General features: G+C 43.7%; 1 long non-coding RNA gene across 1 annotated transcript; it reads right to left on the bottom strand.

Annotated features, from left to right (window-relative positions):
- Window positions 1–685: 685 nt before the first annotated feature.
- Window positions 686–13,379, bottom strand: LOC147825381 (uncharacterized). The gene is made up of 4 exons (XR_015441009.1): window positions 13,022–13,379; window positions 12,518–12,606; window positions 10,908–11,134; window positions 686–4,326 (listed from the first exon to the last, which is right to left on the bottom strand). It is a non-coding gene; the product is annotated as an uncharacterized LOC147825381 (long non-coding RNA).
- Between the last annotated feature and the right edge of the window lie 8,831 nt (window positions 13,380–22,210).

Here is a 22,210-nt window from a genome sequence, read left to right as displayed (position 1 = left end):
CTGCATGAGCCCAACCCAGGGACAGCAGACTCTTTTTTTTATCTTCCAGGCTATGGGCTTATCTCCCCCTGCCCAAGTCTTGCCTTCCCCCGCTCCAGGTTGGCCTGGGCAGCTCCACATGCCCCATTCTGGATCAGCCCAAACATTTTCCTTCTGCTCTCCCCAGTTCTAGTTGCTGAGCACAACTGGAGGGTGTGTGTGTATGTGTGGTGCAGGAGATTAAAGCCAGGACCTCACTCATGCTAGGCAAGCGTACTACCACTAATCCACACCCTAGGCCTATAAATTTTTATTTTAACCAATGGGAAGTCATTGAAAAAACTGAGGCAGATAAATTTTAGTATATGTGCTGCTGAAGCGAGCACAAGGCAGAGAAATAATATTACCCAATTTGTGGCTTTATTTTGTTTTGTTTTTGTGGTCCTGGGCCTTTGCACTGAGCTACATCCTGGGCTCTTTTATTCTTTGTTTTTTTGGTTTTTTTTTTTTTTTTTTTTTTTTTGGTACCAGGGATCAAACTCAGGTCCTTGTGCTTGTGCAGCAGGCAGCGAAACCACTGAGCTAAATCCCCGGCCCAAAAAACCATTTTGTTGGTTTTTTTTTTTGGTACCGGGGATTCAACTCAGGTCCTTGCGCTTGTGCAGCAGGCAGCAAAACCACTGACCTAAATCCCCGGCCCCTAAAGTTTTTTTTTGTTTTTTGTTTTTTTGGGGTTTGTTTTTTTTTGGTACAGGGGGATTGAACTAGGGTCCTTGCGTCTTTTATTCTTTAAGACAGTGCCGCACTAAGCTGATAAATTGCCTAGGTTGGACTCAAATGTACACTTCTGCTTCAGCCTCCTAGAGTGCTGGGACTATAGATGAGCACCCTATACTTGGTTTGTTCATTCTTTCCCTTGTTTTCTTTTTTTGGAGGGGTTGTTTTGTTTTGTTTTTTTTAAAGACAAGTTCTTGCTGCATAATCCAGGCCATCCTTGGACTCATTATGTAGTCCAGAATGGCCTCAAATTTGCAGCCAGCTTTTCAAGAAAAGGGAGATTGAGCCGAGTGTGGTGACATGGACCTAGAACCCCAGCCCTTGGGAGGCTGAAGTGGGAAAATTGCAAGTTTGAGCCCAACCTGGATTACAAAGCCAGACCTTGTTTCAAAAAACCAAAATGAAAACAGAAGGAAGGCGGGGGGGAGGTGAATAAAACTGTGCACCATCTCTATCAGAGGGAGTTAGTTTGCTATGAGTTACCACTGAACCTAGGGATCACTGTGCTACATCCCCAGCCCTGCTTTGAGACAAGTTGCCCAGGCAAGACTTAAACTTGCAATCATCCCGCCTCAGCTTCCCAAGTAGCTGAGACACAAGTGCACATTTAAAAGTCTGTAAGAACACAGACTACTCCCTGGCCCCGCATTTCCCCCTCATCTCCATTCCACTGTCTCTGCATTCCGTTCCCCTCCCACTCCCTACCACCCCATCACCTGTTCTCGCCAAGGTCTCTTTCTAATTGCCAAACCCAGAGGACACTTTCAGTTTGAGTTTCCTGACATCGGACTTGGAGTTAGCAACTGTTCCACCTTAGAAACTCACACACCACTTTCCTGCTTCAATGGCTAGTCCTTGCCTAACACTTTACTTACTCCCAAAACCCTTTGTCTAAAAGAAAAAGACTTTCCGGGTGTGATGGTGTATGCCTGCAGTTGCAGCTACTCTGGAGGCTGAAGGGGGAGGAGTGCAAGTGCAAGGCCAGGTTGGGCAACGTAGCCAGACCCCATCTCAAAACAAAGCAGAGCATTTCTTTGCAGCTACTGGGTATAGCTTCACACATGATAAGCAAGCACTGCAGTGCTCAACTGTATCCCTGCCCAGCCCCTTTTCTGGAGACAGAGTCTCCCTAAATTGCCCACGTTAGGCTCTAACTTGTGATCCTTGCCAGGCGTGGTGGCTCATGCCTGTAATCCCAGCACTAGGGAGGCTGATGCAGGAGAATCACAAGAGTTCAAGGCTGGCCCAAGCTACATAATAAATGAGTTCAGGGCAGCCTGAACTACGTAGCAAGATCCTGTCTCAAAAAATCAAACAAACACAAAATGTGTGATCCTCCCGCCTCAGAGTTCAGAGTAGCTGGAATAACAGGCGTACATTCTTATCCCCAGCTTCATTAATCAATCAGTCTATCGCACATCCTTCACAGGTGCCTACCATGAAAAAAGGTAGCAACAGAGTCGGGGTGGTTGCACAGGGCTCTGCCACCCGGCCCCACTCCCCTCTCCAGACTGCCTATGCACAGTCTCCACAGACCACTTAAGGCTCCATGGTTTGTAGGAGAAACCCCAGACTCCTTAATGTTATAAATTCCCAGCATTTGACGACCTCTCCTAACCGTGTGCTGCCTGTCTCCATTCCAGATGGGCTCCCTCAGCCAGGAAGTCTGTCACATGCCTTAGGGCGCGGTCCTGTCCTCTCCTGTTGTGTGCCTGGAGAGCCCCTTGTGATTACTGAAAATTTGGCTTGAATCTCCTTGGTACTTCCCCACCACAGTGACATGACTTCTCTTTTGTGTTTTTTTGGGGGGAGGGGGTGATTGTTTTGGGGGGTTTTTTGTTTTTGTTTTGAGACAGGCACTTGCTTTGCAGTTCAAGCTGGCCTTCAACTCACTGTGTAGCCCAGGCTGGCCTTGAACTTGCAATGATCCTCCTTCCTTAGCCTCCTGAGTGCTGGGATTCAAGGTGTGCACTACCATGGCCAGCCTTCTCTATATTCTGGCTGTTCATCATCCTGCTGTCCATAATCTTGTTCAGGTCAGTATTAAAATTGAGTCTTAGAGGGCCAAGGATTTAGCTCAGTGCACTGCACCTGCCTAGCAAGTCCAAGGGCCTGAGTTCAATCCCTGAAACAAACAAACAAAATTGAGCTTTTCTTGCCCTATACTCCCCAGCCTTCTGGGTGGTGTCGTTTTGTCCATAAGTGGAGCGCTAGAACCCAGCCCATCACCTGGCCCTTACCAGGGGCCTGACACCTGTTGGAGAGAGGGCTCTCTTTCTCTTCCAGAGCAGTCTCATCCAAAGCCCCGTAATTACGTGTGCATGTGGATGTGTTTACCCACGAGATTATGAGCTCAGATAGTAATTACCTGTCTGTCAGGGAGACGGAATTAAACAAGACATAGATGAGTAGTTCATAACTGCTTAACAGAACTATCATATCATTTTGCATGTTAATTGTTTGTTTTAGTAGAGACACAAAGACCCCACCTACTCAATCACAGTTTCCAGAGGTGGGCCCTAGGCCTGAGTCTCACAGTTGAGAAAATTCTTTACTTTTTCTTTTTTTTTTTTTGGTACCAGCGATTGAACTCGGGACCTTGCACTTGTGAACCACTGAGCTAAATCCCCAGCCCCAGATGAGAAAATTCTGAGGCAGTTTAATAATAGGAAAGAAATTCCTTAAAATCTTGTTTAATATCCATAACAATTTTTTTTTTTTGGTGGTACTGGAGATGTAACCCAAGACCTCACACATGGAACACAAGCTCTACCACTGAGCTACATCTCCAGCCTATTAGGCACCTATAGAAGCTTTATCTAAGAAAGCCTCAAGTGGAACCAAATGCCTATCAAAAGATAGGCAAAGAGATAAACAAATTACAGTACATCCAAACAGTGGAATACTACTCAGCAAAAAGGGATAAATAGAACTGGGCATAGTGGCACACATCTGTAACCCCAGGACCCTGAGGCAGGAGAATTTCTGAGAGTTCAAGGCCAGTCAGGGCTACATAGTGAGTTCAAGACCAGCCTAAATTATATAGTGAGACCCTGTCTCAAACAGTTTTTTAAAGGGATAAATAACACAAGTGAATTCCAAAAATGTTATGGTGAATGAAAGAAGCCAGACACCAAAGAGTATATACTGTAGGATTCCACTTCTATGAAATTGCAAAAAATGTAAAATTAACCTAAACACAGAAAACATCAGTGGCTGTCTAGTTGAGGAGTAAGGAAAGACTTACTGTAACAGGCACAAGGGAGCTTTTTTTGGGTGATGGGAATGTTCTATATCTTGCCCGCAGTGGGAATTGTACAAGTGTAGACATTTATCAAATTGCCAGGCATGGTGGCACATGCCTGTAATCCCAGCTACTCAGGAGGCTGAGGCAGGAGGATCCAAGTTCAAGGCCAGCCTGGACAACTCAGGAAAATTGTGTCTCAAAATAAAACCTCACAATGCAGGGCTGAGAACATAGCTCAGTGGTAGAGTACTTACCCGGCGTGTGTGAGGTGTGGGTTAATTCCACAGTACTGCAAAAACAACTCTAACAAGAATCCTTAAACACTACAAATAAAAAGAGATACATTTTAAATTAGGTAAACTCAGTAAAATTGACTTTTTAAAAGTTATAAAATGGCTGCAGGGTAGCTCCCAAGGCCACCAGGAAAGTGGAGATCTAGGTTTGAGGTCCACAGAGACAGTGACAGGCCCAGAGCCACGGGCGAGAGGCTGCTGCACTCTGCCACCCTCTCCGGGTGTTACACCCGCAGCCAGGTCTTGAGAGCCAAGGCGAATCTCCCTTGTGCTAGCGGCGCCCCTGGGTGTGTTCCCCAGACACCAGGCTGCCCCACACTGGTCCTTGCATCTCTGTGTCTGAGGGGTATAGTGCCAGCCCTGAGGAGGTGATCCACAGGTCTGATGTGTGTGGAGGAAGCTGCTCACCATCCCTCTGTCACACTTGGTGCCCAAGTAATGACAAATTGTCACTTTTTTTGGTACTGGAGATTGAACTCAGGACCTTGCACTTGCCAGGCAGGCGTGGTGCCACTGAGCTACATCCCTGACCCCATTGCTTTCAGGCTTCAGGGCCCCCCCCCCCGCCACATGCTGTTCTCTTCATTCGTTCAAGAAGTGACTCATTCCCCTCGCCATCCCCAGTACATGGCAGGGGAGTGGGGAGCATCAGGAATAATGAATGACCTGGCTTATGACAGAACCTTACCAGACTATTGAACCTGCTGTGAATTCCTGTCTGCCCGCCCGCCCCTCCTTCCTGACCCTCCGACATCACGCCTGTCTTGGAGGTCACACCTGGAGAAGGGTTTCCTCACCTGGCATCTCATGGGTTGAGACCAGCAGTGTTGTTAAATATCCTACACCACACAGGCTAGACCCTCACAACACACAATTCTCTGCCCAAAATGTCTACAGTGCTGAGCTGAGAAACCCTGCTAAAAAGCCCATAGTCATGTGTCTTGCGGCCAGGTGGCTCTGAACCACTGGTGGTACATACACGACTGTCCCATTGGGTGGTACAAGCTGCCCAATGGGACAGTCATGGTGGTTCAAGCCAGTGGGAACATGTTAGAAAAAGAAAAAAAGGAAAAGGAATAACTACTATTCTGAATTCTGTATTTATTATTCCTTCTTTCCCTTGGGCTTTTATATGTGTCTATTAGGGATATGGTTTAGTTTTTTACATTTTTAATATTTTTAATTTTTTTGCTACTTTGAGTCAGGATCTCACCAAATAGTTCAGGCTGGCTTTGAACTCACAGTGCAGCCTGTGCTGGCCTCGAATTTGTGGCAATCCTCCTGCCTCAGCCTCCCAAAGGCTAGGATTACAGGCATGCCACCATGCCCGATTTACATTTTTAACTTTATATAAATGATATAATACTGTACATGTTCTCCTGTAACTTATTTCCTCCTTCTCTTTTTCCTGTTCTTTCCACTCTTCTTTTTTGTGGTACTGGGGATTGAATCCAGGGCCTTTACACTGAGCTACAACCCCAGCCCTTTTTTGATTTTTATTTTGAGACAGGGTCTGGCTAAGTTATTAAGTTTCCCGGGCTGGACTCCAGCTCCTGCCAGGATTACAAGTGTGTGTCACAATGTCCAGCTTTTTCATTTTTCTTTAGGTTGAAATCATGTTTGTGAGATTCACCCAGATTGATCCTATAGTTCTACAGTTTCACTACTATGTGGATGTATTTTAATGTGCTCATTCTCTTGTGTACAGTTGAGTTGTTTACAGTTCTTTGTTTTCAGAAACAATGCTGTCCTAAATGTTCTTGTCCCAGGTTTGTTTCTACAGAAGCATCTCCAGGGCATGTGGCCAGGAGTGGCACTGTGGGCCCTTGGGCACTTGTGTATCACTTCCTGAGGTAGGGCCAGCTTGCTGGCCAAGTGGTAAACCAGTTCGTGTCACCTCCATCCTATGTGAGCCCCATTAATGTCCTAATCCCCAGTGCTGGGCACTGCCTGTGTTGTAATTCTTGCCAGTCTGATGGTATAAAAATCAGCTCTGGGCCAGGGATTTAGCTGAGTGGAACCACCCCTGCCTCGAAAGCGCAAGGTCCTGAGTTCGATCCCTGGTACTGCAAAAAAAAAAAAAAAAAATCTGCTCCATGGGCTGGGGCTGGGACTCAGCGGCAAAGTCCAAGCCTTGATGTCCATCCCCAACACTGCAAAACAAAAACAACCAGAAAGGGCTGGGATGTAGCACAGCAGCACCATGCCTGCCTGGCAAACACAAGGTCCTGAGTTCAATCCCCGGTACAAAAAAAAAACCCCAAAAAAACCAGAAAGCATCTTCATGAGTTTCTAATTTATATCGCTTCTCGGCCTTTTGGCTAAGATCAAGTGGAATGTCTAATTTATAATATAGATTTCATACGGGCTGAAAATAATTTCACGTTTCTTGGTCATTTATGTTGCCCTTCCTGTGAAATTCCTGTCTTCTGCCTACTTTTGTTTTTTGGGTTACAGCACTGGGGATGGACAGGCACTTTCCTTCTGAGTCGCATTCCAGCCCTATGGTGCCTTTTGATAAACAGAAGTCATTGATTTTGATGTAGTCAGATCTCTTTTCCTTTATGATTTGTGCCCCTTGCATCTGAAGAAATTCTTCCATACTCTGAGGTTATGAATACATTCTTTTATAGGTTATTCTAGAAGTTTTGTTTCTGTGGTGTGTTTGCTCCCACATGGATTCTATTCTTGGAATGGTAGAAGAAAGGGACCACTTATATATGTATGTACCTATTTATATGTTCCCCAGGCTGGTCTCCAACTGCTGGGCGAAGTGATCCTCCTGCATCAGCCTCCCAATTAGCTAGGACTACAGGCTTAGGCCAGTACACTGGGCTCCTATAGACCTTTTTGAAATCATGTTGAGCCCTGCCTGATGGTGTACACCCATAATCACAGCACTCTTGGTAGATGAAGCAGGAGGACTGCAGGTTTGAGCCCAGCCTAGGGAACTAGCTGAGATCCTGTCTCAAAAGTTAAAAAATAAAATAATAAAAAAGGCTAGGATATAGCTCAGCACAAAGGCCCTGGATTCAATTCCCAGTACAGTACCACACAAAAACAAAACAAAAACATAAAATGTTGATAATTAATTGTTCCAGCTCTTTTCCTCCATAGAGGGAAGCCCGTCCTCAAAGATTTACTCTTTGTTTACACATCTATTTTGCCTCTTAGATTATGAACTGGGCTTTTGGAGTTTTTGTTTTTCAGCTAGGGTCTTGCTAAATTGCCCAGGCTGGCCTCAAACTTGAGATCCTCCCACCTGGGCGTCCTGAGTAGCTAGAACTACAGGACTGCACCAACATCCCTGACGTCATGAGTGCTTTAAAATCGGGGATAGTGTCTTGTCTTTTTTTTTTTTTTTTTTTGGTACCAGGAATTGAACTGGGGTCCTTGCGCTTTCAAGGCAGGCGGCAAAACCACTGAGCTAAATCCCTGGCCCTCTTGTTTGTCTTTGTACACGCAGTGCTAACATAGTTCCCTGCACTGCAGGCATCTAATAAAGATCATTGGATTTGCTCCCATATTTTAAAATTCAGAGTACCATGCACTGCCTGAGCTGGAGGAACCCAGAAACATTGTCTTGTCTGCATTCTACAGGTGAGGAAATGAAGGCCCAGCAAAACCTGTGTACTAGCTCACTGCCCAGTTCCTGGTCCTCCTATAAACCCAGGCACCAAGTCCAGCTCCCCCTACTCTGCTGACCCAATGTCCAAACAAAATCAGGCCTCTGTCAGCAAGGACAAGAGGGGACCCGTGTGTGCACAAAGGCAAAGTATGAACCACAGAAAAAAGGAAAAGGTGAGCCAGGTGTGGTGGGGCACACCTGTAATTCCAGCGTTCTGGAGCATGAGCTGGGAGGATCACAGATTTGAGGCCAGCCTGGGCAACTTGGTAAGACCCTGTCTAAAAAAAAAAAAAATATATATATATATATATAAAGAGTTGGGTGTAGCTCAGTGATAGAGTGCTGCTTAGCATGTCCAAAACTGTAGGTTCAATCCCCAGGACTACCAAGAAAAAAAAAGTAAGAGAAAAATTACTCAATTCAGAATGTGAACACATGGAAGTTCAAAAAGAAATGTACATTTTCTCCCCTATTTGTGGTACAGAAGAAAAAGAATACTTTTTTTTTCTTTTTGAGACAGAGTCTTGCTGTGTATGTAATTCAGGCTAGCCTTGAACTCGCTGTGTAACCCAGGCTGGCCTCAAACTCACAGCAATCCTCCTGCCTCAGCCTCCCAAGTGCTGGGATCACAGGCATGCACCACCACCACTAACAAGCTTAATGGTCTAGAACATAAATAGTAGAAAGCAAGTTCTCTGAGAGAGGGACTGACTGATTTGCTCACCATTATGTTATGATCACATGACACCAGACCTAGCAAATCAGCTCAACTACTGTTCAGTGTTTAATGAATGACCAGCCCATCTGCCAGAGAGGAGCTTTCTTCTTGGCTAAGCACGGTGGCAGATCCAAGCCTGCAGCCCTGCCTCCAACACACAACACAAGAGGAAATGCCTGTTCTAGAAAGAAGCCTGGCTTCCAGTGCTGCACAATTCTGGGTCATGAGAAGATAAATTACCTTCACAAAGGAAACAGGAAACACGTGAGGGAAAACTAAATAAATATCCGTAAAGCCATGCAAGTGGATGTTCTCATGTACTGTCAGTAGGCGGGCAGAACTTTTGTGAAGGGCAATTTGACAATATATATCAAAATTTTAAATGTATCCACCTTTTGAATTTGTGCTTTACACATGTGTTTGCTTCACTAAAAGAGGTATATCCTAAATTTTAACTAATAGATTGGTTAAATAAATTACAGTACTTGTTTATTGGGGGTGGGGTTTCTCTCAGTGGTGAAGCCCACAGGCCTGGAGTCCCAGGGTTCTATTCCAGCAATCCCCCAATCACAGTATAAATATCCTGTAATAGAGCACCATGGAGTGTATGTTATTCCTAGGGGAAAAATTAGAAGGAAATGAATTCAGTACTGGTAGTGGTTATTTATTTTATTTTATTCCTTTATGTTATCTCTCCATTTTTATAAATATGTATATTACTTTTATAATCAGAAAATATGTTTTCAGTTAAAAATATTTTTAGATGTGTTATTCCAAGAAATGTGAACACAGGAGAGTTGAAATTTTTTTCTCCCCATGGATTTAAATTGATCAAGCACTAAAGCATTGTTGTGATGAGGTTTTTGGAGTTTTTTTGTTTGTTCGGTTGGTTGGTTTTGGTTTTTTGAGATAGGGTTTTGATGTGTAGTTCAGGCTGGCCTTGAATTCATTTTGCTTTTTTTTTTTTTCCTGGTACCGGGGATCAAACTCAGGACCTTGCGCTTGCAAGGTGCGTGCAGTACCACTGAGCTAAATCCCATACCCTTTTCAATTCACATTGTAGCCCAGACTGGCCTCAAACTCATGGTGATCTTCCTGCCTCTGCCTCCCAAGTGCTGGGACTACAGGCTTGCGCCACCACACCCAGCTTGTGATGAGGTTTCTTTAGCAAGTTCTTCTTTAAATTATCATTTATCAAGTTTTTAGCTTACTTTCCTGTGTGAAATTCTTAAAAGGGATGTTTTTTCCAGGTTGAAACAATAAATATGTTTAAAAATTTTTTTTTCTTTTTTCTTTGGTGCTAGAAATCAAACACAGGGCCTTGGGAATGCCAGGCAAGTGCTCTACCACTGAGCTGCACCCCCAGATATCAGCCTGAGAGTTTCACATTTTCTCTCTTTATTTTAATCATCTATATACTGAATTTTTCATATCTCAAATGATGACACAGTTAAAAGGAAAACTTAAAAGAAACAAAAACCTTACGGGGACAAGAACAAGAAGTTATGCTAAGACCCTAGGCTTGTTTCGTTTTTGTTTTGGATGAAGAAAAACTAACAAGCACCGCGATCTTGTTCTAATTAATTAAGGAAAAAATTCATACCAGTCTATCAGAAAAGATAAGCATTTCCCTGAGCTCCAGGTCTGAGACCTGCTAGGCAGCTGCCAGGAACTCCCTGAGTCCTTGCTGTCACGCTAGGTGCAGGTTTTGAAAGCACTTGCACATGAGCGCTGGTATCATCACAGGGACATGCTGGTATTTCCTTTTAGTAGACATCAAATATATTCTTTATATCCCCCCCACCCCGCAGTGCTGGTTATCAAACTCAGGGCCTCATGTGTTTTAGGCAAGTCCACTACCATTGAGTGACACTCCCAGCCCCTGTTCTTTATTTTCCCTTTTTATGTTTTTGAGGAGGTGGGCTGTTGATTGAACCCAAGGCCTTATACATGCTAGGCAAGTTCTCTACCACCGAGCTACATCCCCAGCCCCACTTCTACTATTTTAAAAAGAAATTTGGGAAGCTAAGCGCAGTGGTGCATGGCTATAATTGCACCACTCAGGAGGCAGGAGGATCTCTATGAATTAGAGGCCAGCCAGGGCTACATAATGAGTTCAAGCCCAGCCTGAACTATACCATTAGGTCCTGTCTCAAACACCCCGCACAATGGTATTCCCAAATATGAAGAGAGGTTTAATTCAAATGATGGGGGGGGGGTAGTTTTGTTGCTATTGTTTATGACTTTAAGGCTTAAAGCACTTACATGGCACAGCGTGAGATGCCTTCCCACTGCTGCTCGTGCTAGGGGCACTCATGTCTTCGGCTTCCTCCTTCTCTCCTTAGCTGCCCAAGGTCACCCACCACTGTCATCTTGTCCTTCAACTGCCTCTCGAACAAGGCCATGGAAATAAATTTGTCTCCTTCCTCCTCTTCTTCATTCATGTGCTAAACTGGCACTGAGAGATAAACCCAAGCTGTCGGGTGTCTTGGCTGAAATTAAAAATATTTCTTTAACTTTTATCAACAACAGGAATCAAACCAAAATCTCCCTTAATACAAAAGAAAAGAAGCTACCTGTCTCAACCATCTGCTGGATATGGTTTGTAATCTCTCATAATGACAGGGTAGCTTCTTGTTATTTAAAAGAGATGCAGGGGTACATTTTACATATTTATGTGTCTCCTTGAACACACTGGCCTACAACATATTACAAGTCTGTATTATAATTATAATTTTTTAAAAAGGCTCTTATACGGAGGTTTTGTTTCACCAAAGGAAAGTATTCATTTCTAAAATGTTCTAATGTTGATATTACTCATTGCAGCAAAACAAATGCTTGCCAAAATGCTTTAAGTCCCAAACCACACATTTGAAACACCAGATGAAACACTCCATTGCTCTGGAATGCGATGAGAAGGACGATGTTTCAAATGAGTAAAAATAGCCACAACAAGGAATGAACTGCTAGAGAAATGGCAGTGTCCAGACGCACCGGGAATCCCCCCTAACCCCACCTCCAAGTGTTCTGCTGTTCTGTGTGCTGTGGTTTCCACACCATTGGTCACAGTATAAATTCAAAGAACAGAAATTGTCCTGCTCCCTGGTCCCAGCTGCTGCTGCTCTGATCCTTCATAGTTGATTCCTGGTTCTCTTACCTCTCTCAGAGAATTAGAGGATTTATTGGAGGAAGACCAGATGTGTGATAGGTGGTGCATGCCTGGAATCCCAACCCTCTGGGAGGCCGAGGCTGGAGGATTGCAAGTTTGAGCCTAGCCTGGACAACTTACTGGCTTAGTGAGACCCAATCTCAAAGCAAAGCAAAACAAAGTAAAATAGGGCGGGGGATGTAGCTCAGTGCAAAGGCCCTGGGTTCAATCTCCAGGGGCACAAGTGTTATTAGAGCAGGATGAATAAGGGCACTAGTGCCAAAGACATGGTGCCAGTGATGCAAGTGGCGTGTGGCACCTGGCTGACATAGTAGCCCTCCCTTTCCTCTTCAGCTGATCCCACTACTGGCAGCTGAAAGGCAGGCAGAGCCATTGCCACTGAACTGTGGGCAGCTTGTCAACAACGTGACTCTCGAAGGCAGCAGAGGTGGGTGGCACTATGGAGCTAAAAACCTCACACCTCCCATCCTTCCTCCTACTCCAGGACTTGGAAACACAAGGTACTGGGATACGGAGCCGCCTCCTGAGGCTGTGCTAAGACTCCAACTGGGCCCTCCCTTCCCTCGGGGAGGGGTTGGCCTTTGCCTCCTAATTCACTGTGGTCAAAGCAAGATGTGTGGCCACACAGCCAGACAGCGAGAATGTCCTGCAGCTCAGGTCATAACTTTACAGAGCCGAAATGTCAGAGGCCTTGGAGAGGACTCACCCAGTGTGGACACAGCCAGGTTGCAGAGTGAGAAGCCAATCAAGTTCCCTCAGGCAGTGTTTCTCAAACTTGTGATGCCAGGATGTGTCCTGGTGACCAACAATTATGAGTGTGAGGTCAGCATTGTGAGGATCAATAGATGCAAGCATGTAATTGAGACAGAAACATCAGGACATGTGACTCCTTTCCAAAGGCCAGGCTGTTTTCTGTTTATTTTTAATCCATTTGGACCCACAAAACTGGCCTGTGACCCACTACTGAATCACAGTCTGTGGTTTGAAAAGTGCCCTTCGCATAAGCAAAACCTCTCTGTGCTCTCACACAGAACCATCGAACCCACTGCAACCATGCAGTGAAAATTTCTGAAAATAAAGAGTAACCAACACTCTTCATTCGAAAAGGGTCTCTAATCCTTGCAAAACCCTTTTCAGAAGACGATTATTTTCCATGCATGTCATTTTCCACACCGCAGCTACAACAAATTTTTAAAAATCTCATCCCTACCGTATTAATCCTTGGCATAAACAGGAGCCCTGGAAGGTGGGGTCATCGCCTGACATGCTGTGGGTCTTCCCCCTGGTCACTTGTCATCTGTCACAGGGCTATGGCCGGGCCAGGACTGAACCCAAGCAGCAGTGTAGCTCTGGGGATCCACTCTTGGCCATGAAGCCACTTGTCCCCTCAATGGTCAGCAGTGAGCCCAGCGGCTTACAGTGGTTTCCGAGCCTCACGATGCTGCCCCACATGCTCGGCCTATGGCCATTTGATATCCTCACCCATGCCTTTGTCTGCCTGTGTCACCGCCTACATTTGGCTACTTTGTTTCCTTGTTCCCTGCCACAAAGCAGGCTCTCTCTTCCCTTTCTCCCTCTCCTTTATTCTTCTAAGTCACCCGATCAATCAATTATTTACCAAGCACTTACCCTGGGGCGGGGGGGGGGGGCGTGGAGGATAGAGTAGCAAAGGAGGCAAACTTCTTGCCCTCTTGAGCTCCCATTTTCTAAAGCAGGGAGTGGAGATAATGAATGATTAAATAGCAGGTCAGTTGGTGATAAGGGTTAATGAGAAAAACAAGGCAGGGTGTGCAGTGGGACAAGGGGCAGGTGCCTATTTCTATATTGAGAAGCTGGGGACAGGATCATGGAGATCAAGGAAAGCATGAAGATGGCTATGCGGGTTTCTGGGGGAGGAGGGGTGTGTGTGTGTGTGTGTGTGTGTGTGTGTGTGTGTGTTTGAAGTGTGCAGAGCCGGAGTAGAGCATGCTGGGCGTATTGGAGGAACAGCCAGGTGGCCAGGATGGCTGAGGCAGAGAGCAACGGGGATCCAAAGGAAGTAAGGTCAGTGAGGGTCGGGGGGCCAGGTCACCAAGCGTCCTGCAGGTCACTATGTCTCCTACTCCATGTGAGCCAGGGAGGCTCTGGACAGTTCTGACCAGAAGAGTGCTGTGTTTGTTTTCTACTCGTTGCTGCTACCACAAATTTAGTGGATTTAAACAATACACATTTATTGCTTTACAGTTCCAGAGGTCAGAAGTTGTGTCACGGAGGTAAAATTGATCTGCTGGCAAGGCTTCATTTCTTCTGGAGGCTCTAAGGGAGAATCTGTTTGCCTGTTGTTCAGTTGCTAGAGGTCCCCTTCCTCCAGGAAGGCCATAGGCTTTGAAGGAGTCGTGGGATTAGGTCAGGCCCACTGGAGTAATTTGGAACACTGTGCCCTCCTGAAGGTGCTTCATTGCATCTGCAAAGTTCTCTGGCCATGTAATGTGTTCGTAGGTTCCAGGGACTAGGATGTGGGCATCTTTGGGGTGGGGTGGGGTGGGGTTATTCTGCTCATAACAAGAGCATTAATTTACATTTTAAGAGGTCACCCTGGCTGCTCTGTGGGGACTAAATGGTAGGGGATGGGGTGGAGGCAGGGAGCCAGGTTCAGAGGTTACTACCACAGTAAGCCGAGAGGGAGTGGGTCGAGGGCTAGACCACGGTACAGAGGTGGTGAGACAGCAAATTCTGGATTTGGGGGGAAGATATCGCTGACGTGATTTGCTGATGAGCTGGATGTGGGGTGTGAGAGGAAAGGGGCCAAAGATAACTCTACTACACCTGCTTAGAGAACTTGCCGTCGGTTTTTGTGCTTACTGAACCCTCTCCCCCAATACACTGGAAGCTCAGAGGCAGAAGGCCCCAAATCTGGCTCGCTCCAAGTTGTAACCTCTCGTCGGTGAGTCCATGGAATGTAGCAATGCGATTCACAACGACCACACTGAGCCAGTGTTATGTGGCAGGCACATTTCATAATCTCACTAAATTATCAGAACACTTACGGAGTGGTTACTGTTACCTTCTCCACTTACAAGACGAGGAAACCAAGGCCCAGAGAGATTAAGGGATTTATGCCAGTATTAGAAGAGCCAGGATTTAAATCCATACCAAGTGTATAGATTAATCCACTCAAACTAAGCAAAGATTTGGTTTTAATTAAATATTCTGATCATATATAGAATGAAAGGATACAGACTTATAAACGTTTCAGAGTTTCAGCCGTAGGAAAAACAGGTCAGGAAACAGCAAAAGTTAGAGCCACTAATTTAAGAATTTTCAAACTCTGTAGTCAATCTAAGCTGTGGTTCAGTTGCTATAATGACTGAAGGAGATAGTAATTTTAGAAAAGTTTTGGAACCAGGCTGGAGGCAATCAAGAAAAAAACAGATGACGTCAGGCAAACCATGCTGGTGCGGTGGAAAATGCCCCAGTTAGGCAAGGAGGGAGGGGCTTCCAACTCATTTTAGCCCCAACCACTTTGTAGCCAGTGCACTTGAGGTATTGATTTCATCTTTTGGAGACCAGAACACCTATAAAAAGGATACTCTCTGCCTCGTCTACCTTCTAGACTCCCAGGAGAAACAAACTAAATGTACTCCTTCAATAAATACAGAGCCTGTGCCCGAGCTGGCCCCGCTCTAGCAGGTCATACCGTGCCCAAGATGTGAGTCTGCGTTCTGATGGAAGGGGAGGGTCACACAAACAACATGGAGTGGATGATTTCAGGAATAACACTACAAAGAAAGACAAAGCATGGGGTTATGGGATGACCAAGGAGGAGGTAACACTGGACGGAGACCTGAGGCAGCAATGGAGGCAGTAATGTGGGGAAGAGGCAACCCGGGCCGAGGGGACAGAATTTCTACATCCCTGCAGTGAGGACCAAGCTTGGGGCATCTGAGGAGCAAGGAGTAAGCAAGGGGAAGAGGAGATGATAAATGATGGCAGAAAGGATGAACGATAGAGGGCAAGGTTGGCAGTGGCCAGATGGTGCAGAGCTTTGCAGAACACTCAGATTTTGTGTTGTTTTGTTTTGTGTTTTGAGACAGGGTCTTGCTATGCAGTTCAGGCTGGCCTTGAACTTACTATGTATTCCAGGCTGGCCTCAAACTTGCAGTGATCCACCAGCCTCAGCCTCCCAAGTAACTGGCTGTAATGGAGCACACTGTGATCCCAGTACTAAGGAGCCTGAGGCGGGAGGATTGCCGTGAGTTTGAGGCCAGCCTCAACTACATAGTAAGACTCTGTCTCAAAAAATTTTTTTAGCTACCTATCTGTCTATCTATCCATCTATCTATACAGCACGGGCTCTGGAGATACCTGGGTTGGAATCCTGGATGTTCCACTTACTCTGTGTGGCTCCAGATGTAAGGTTACTCATATTTCCTCAGTGCCTCAGTTTCCTCATTTGTAAAATAGTGGTAATAACAGGAATTACCATACTATCATATTAGGGTTATTTTGAAGTACAAATGAAATATTTATACCTAGAATCCTTAGAATTTCCAGAACAAAAGTGCTAAATGTTAGCCACAGTTACTATCAGTAACTGTGATGTATAATCAAGTGAGCTCGTTAATGTGGGCTTTTCCATTTCAGAATCTGTGATTTAATTTTAAATGGAAAATTTACATATGAATGTAAAGAAAACACATTGTCATTATTTATTTATCTATTTTTAGTGCTAGGGGTTGAATACAGGGCCTCGTGCATGCTAAGCACATATTCTACCACTAAGCTACACTCTGAGCTCCAAGAAAAAAATTATATTGCTTTTTAAACAGAAAAGCTAAAAGTATATTTTTATATGAATTGTTACAGAATCAGATTTATTTATTTACTTTTTTTTTTTTTTTGGTACAGGGATCGAACTCAGGACCTTGGGCTTGCAAAGCAGGAGCGGCACCACTGAGCCAAATCCCCAGCCCTTACTTTGGTTTTTTGAAACAGGCTCTCACTATATAATTCAGCTTGGCCTTGAACTATTAGCCCAGCTGGCTTTGAGCTTGCATAGATCCCCTTGCCTCGGCCTCCTAGGAGCTGGGATGACAGGCATGCACTTAGAGTCAGATATTTAATAAGTGAAATGTCTCTCCTTAAGTTCCAAATGGTATTAAAGTGTTTAAATATAATGGATTTGAATGACCTCACTAGAGGGACTTATCTGGCCCTTGTTCCCTCCCTTAGGGCCCGACTCTCACTGCTTCCCTGTGATTCCTTGTGGTCCATGACATCCTGGTGAGGAGTGAAGATGAGATCTAGCACCTGGTGGGGGCTCCTCAGGAATGACCTAAGTCATACAAAGCCCTTGCTGTTTGTTTTGAGGAAAAGAGACTTCAGCCCCAGTAACACCCAAGACAGGTACAGTATGGTGGCGCCTTTCTGCCGTCAGTGGGTCAAAGAGGCATCATCTGTTTTCAGCAGTGTAATGTAATTCCACACCCACAAATTCACCTTATTTCTTATAAGTTTTCTCTCCTTTTCACAGTATTTAGCAAAGCCTCATTGTCACTTTGAATGTAAGAGGAAATTAGAGTGAGGTGTAATTGAAGCAAAGTACATAAGGAACAAAGCTACTCTAGAGCCCAGCTACCCAGTCACCTACCATTTTTGATTTGCTCTCTTGGACTGCATAGCAGCCAAAAGCAAATTTGCTTCAAAACCAGATTAAGAGGCACGTGGATAACAAAGTGCTGCTAGACAAATCTTTAACAAATAGCTTGAAGGAGGCAAATGAAAAATCCTCAGGACTTCCTGAAAACTTTGCAGAGGGTTATCACTTGATTATGCAAGAAACTATCCTGACAAGTGCACTGAAAAAGTCCTTCTGTAAAGGATAGTCGATCTCAGCACCATTTGAAAAATATGTGAAAATGTTTTGTTTTTATTTTTAACCTTTCTAAATCCAGGCACCCAGTGCCTTTAAGAAGCTATTTTTGGTGATGGTACGGTGTTTTGGTGATGGTACAGTGTTCTGACACCTTTTCCCTGTGTAAGATCGGCACATCTGCTGAAATTAGCATTTTATCTCCATGGACCCATATGTGACTGGGAAATATAAAATACCATTGTGTTTTCCTGCTGCAAGCATTTGGAAGCAGGCAGCTGCTCAAAACAGACTTAATCTGGTCCTTTTTGAGAGAGGGACCATGCATCACAAATCCCAAACACCTTTGCATACTATAAAGGCCTTGTGCAGGGTGGATAAGCTCAGCTCAAACTAAACTGAACAGATGCTTCTGTAGCAGTGCGGATCCCTTTTTCTGGGATCTGATGCAGCTCGTCTTGGCAATCCAGCAACTTTTCTTGGTGTTCAGACAGAACAAGAGCAATGTGATGGGAATATTTTCTTACATCCTCCCAAGTCCAAGGCACTGGAAGCTGTGCACACTTTTCTTGGTCCCTCCAGCCACACCCGGCTGTAGACTGATGACAATAAGTTTCCAGCATTACAGGTTGGAGCCACTTATTAATGTGTCATTAGTTAATACTTGGAAATAAACATTGTCTGTGTACCCTCTATGTGTTAGTACCGTGCAAGAAGATGTGATTAGTTCAGGAAGAAGAGATCACAAGAACACAGAGCACAACGGGCTGTGGGAGAAATAAGCATAATGTAATAGGAATTTAAAGCAAACAAAAATCACATATGAAACAGCTTAATGTAGGAGGTGAAACTTGACCTAAAAGACCAGAATGTTGATATTCAGAGAAAATAAGAGGGCAGGGGTCCTGTTAGAGAAAAAAGAACAGCAGTGCTTCACTCAAGCACATGAGACATACAGAGGGTAGAAAAATGGCTAGAAAGGTAGATCAGAACTGGAGCACGAAGCGCAAACTGAATTTCGATTCTATCCTGTACGCTAAGGGAGCCAGGGGCTTTTCCTGGAAATATTTTAATGTATGATTAATTTGCTTTAAATGGATAATTAACATCCAGGAATAGGATGGATGCAGATTAGCAAGAGGGACAGAAGAGGGGCTGATGGAATGAGACTAATCAGAGGGATAGATAATGAAGGATCAAAGTGAAGAGTAGTTAGACGCAGCTAGAAAAACTCGAGACTTTCTTGAAGAAATAGAGCTTAGTACCCTAGGAGGTGGGAGGGTTCAGGGTGAGGAGGGCCTCAGAGATGACTTGATGCGTAGCATGGGTGACAGGAAGAGACCTCTCAACAATGACAGCATTGTTTGGTGGGGAGAGTTTCAGTTCTGTACACATTGGGCTTAAACAAAAGAATGTAAACTTCAGATCTGCTTTTTCTCAGACATCCTTTTAAAAGCATTGCTTTGACTGCTGAGTTCTAAAATCAGCTCTAAGCTATCTCCGTCAAGTGTTTTGTTATGAAGCGTGGAATATCCCCTTTCTTTAAGCCCTGACATTTTACTGTCCAGAACTTCATTTAACAAAAAAATAGGGAGTGGTAATTTTAAATGTTTTTCCAAATAGCTTTTTTTTTTATGCCATCAGTAGATATTTTAATTGTACTATAACTAAAATTAGGATGCAGTAACTTTCATTAATGAGATGTATGAACAAAGAACCATAAAGTTTGGGGTTCTAATGATATATACCAAAGCCTCTGACTCTGAAAAAGATTTCTTAGTTGTTGTGCCATCTGCCTGGACACTAATTAAAGGTTTAAAAATAGATGATCTTTTGAAGGCAGGAAACATGAAAATAATGAAAAATATTAATATAGATCTCATAAACCCACACTGTAACAATGATGTGTTTTAGGCACTGCATTAAGAAAAAGACCAGGCTGAGCAGATTCCATGATACTTAATAAACATTGTACATATAGTACAGTGTGCTCATAGAAGGCAGGAGCCACATCAAAGAGCAGGAAGGAAGGATTATTGATTAGGTACTCTCAGATCTCTTTGTGGTGATGATTAATTTTTTTTTTTTTTTTGGTACCGGGGATCGAACTCGGGTCCTTGCACTTCCGAGACAGGCGGCGGAACCACTGAGCTAAATCCCTGGCCCATGCTGATTAATTTTTAAACATTATTTTATAACCATACAAAAGAGGTGAGGCTTCTTTTCTAAAATATAATTGTAAATATACAAATCCCCACCCCACCCTGTCTATTCCATCTCCATCTTTGATTTACTAACTAAACTTCCTGACCAATGTTCATCTCCACATCTTACCCTCATTCCCCAGCACCCTGCCATGTGGCTTCTCCCCTTACAAGGCCAGTGGAGTCATTCTCCCCAAGGTCAGAGGACCTAGGGGGCTCTAAATGCAATGAAGACTTGGTCATATTAGCCCTATTGTTTGGGGAATAAATGCCTTAATACATGACATGTATTTAGGAGAGTATCTGAAATGTCTGAGATATGTTCCAAGTTTATGTCCGTAACTGGTCTATCCACATCCTCCAACTGTAGAGAAATCCAGCAAATGGATCTTTTCATCATTCAAAATAATTGAAAAGTAAACACATTTATTATTCACTCACTTTTATTTATTTATCTTTGAGCCAGGGTCTCGATATGCAGTATCATTCAGGCTGGTCTTGAACTCACTCTAAAGCCCAGGCTGGCCTCAAACTTGCAGCAATCCTCCTGCCTCAGCCTTCCGGTTGCTAGGATTATAGATGTACACCACCACGCCCAACTCACTTGCTTTTATAGAACTAATGCAGAAAATAATCTAAAAGAATAAAGTGTATTTTTCCATTATTTTTAAAAATTAAGTAATATGTATGATATACATGAACTTGAGATATATGTATCGCTCTCTGTATAGATACATATTGTGGAATGATTAAATCAAGGTACTTAACATATTACCTGTATTTTATGTTGAGAACCTTTTTCTAAAATGGACATCACGTGTTGGCAGCTTGGTCAATGGGGGTAGGATCAATAAATTTAGGGAATTAGAGAAAGTGAAAAAAATAACCTTTTTCTAAAAACCACTTAGTAATTTTCAAGTATATTTCATGTAAACATTAACTACAGTCACCATGCTGTACAACCGATTTCCTAACCTTATTCTGCCATCTAACTGAAATTTATATCCTTTGACAAGTTTTTCCTCAACCCACACCCTAGTCCCTGATAACCACCATTCTACTCTCTGCTTCTAGAGTTTGACTATTTTTCTCAGTTTTTATCTCTATTAGTATTACATTTGCAGTACACAATGATTACATCCCCTATGTGGAGTTGCTCCATGTATGCAACACATCTCAATTCCTTTTTCATCATCTTCTCTTTTCCCGTCTGTATCTCTTGATCCCCTGCCTATGTGAACAAAAATCTATCTCTCTACTTCTGTTTTGGGTTTCTTATATAAGAGAAACCATACACTATTTACTTAAAAAAAAATTTTTTTTAACACACAGTATTTAATAATCAACATTCATAAGAACATTCTCTAGCAAGACTGATTTCCAAAATGATTAAAAGTTGGGAGTTCTAGGCCGGGCATTTAGCTCAGTAGTTCTGGTGCCTGCCTTGCAAGTGCAAGGTCCCGAGTTCAATCCCTGGTACCAAAACAAACAAAAAAGAAAAAGTTGGGGTTCTATAATGAGGCCTCAGTTGTTCTGAGAAATTTTATTTGGGCAGAAGAGCTTGTTTTCAGACTCTCTTAAATAATGAGTTCTTAGTTTGCTCCACTCTGAAAAAATAAAACCAACGTGCCAAGGCAGGGCCACAGTGGTTCAATGCAAGGGGAGATTTATTATGGAAATGAGGAGCCAGAGGAACTGGATTCTGGTCTCTCCTCCGTCAACAGCCAGTTAGGTAATCTTGACTTTGCATGAGTTGCCTTCTTCAAAAACAAGAAAATTATCCTTGTTGATCCCTAAAACCTTTCCTGGTTCTAATATTCAAACATAAAGTATATGAAGAAAATATAATGGGAAGGAAAATGTGAATCATGTAATGAAGTATCACCCTTTCATTCATCCAACAAATATTTGGCTTCTACTGAGCCAGCCCATACAGAGTTCTGAGAATACTGCAGTACATCAGAGAGCTCTCATCTTCATGGAACTTTCTATTTAGAAAGAAGTCATCCAACAACCAATCAAACCAACCTGATAAGGAATCAAGGATCTGAGAGTTGTTAGGAAAGACAATTTTTTAAATTCAATTTAATTTTAAGTTTATTGATATATTTTAGGTATACACTATGATGACATTCATCATTGGGAATTTGTACCTGTACATGACATATCTTTGTTCTTATTTTTTCTTCATTCCCCTGCCCTCCCTTCAACCCCTCCACCCCCTATTTACAAAGACTTTGTTTCTGTTTTTTTCCTTTTCTCATAACTTTTTAAAATAGGGAGGATAGGGGAATGCCACCTGTAGGGGAGTCATTTTGAAACTAAGAAAAGTCATATGAAAAAT

The sequence above is a fragment of the Heterocephalus glaber genome, unplaced genomic scaffold (assembly GCF_053883595.1).
Source record: "Heterocephalus glaber isolate CG9 unplaced genomic scaffold, H.glaber_assembly_v1.0 deba00001504, whole genome shotgun sequence".
NCBI lineage: Eukaryota > Metazoa > Chordata > Mammalia > Rodentia > Bathyergidae > Heterocephalus > Heterocephalus glaber.
The sequence above is the reverse complement of the archived record's forward strand: the minus strand, read 5'-3'. Positions and strand labels throughout refer to the sequence as shown.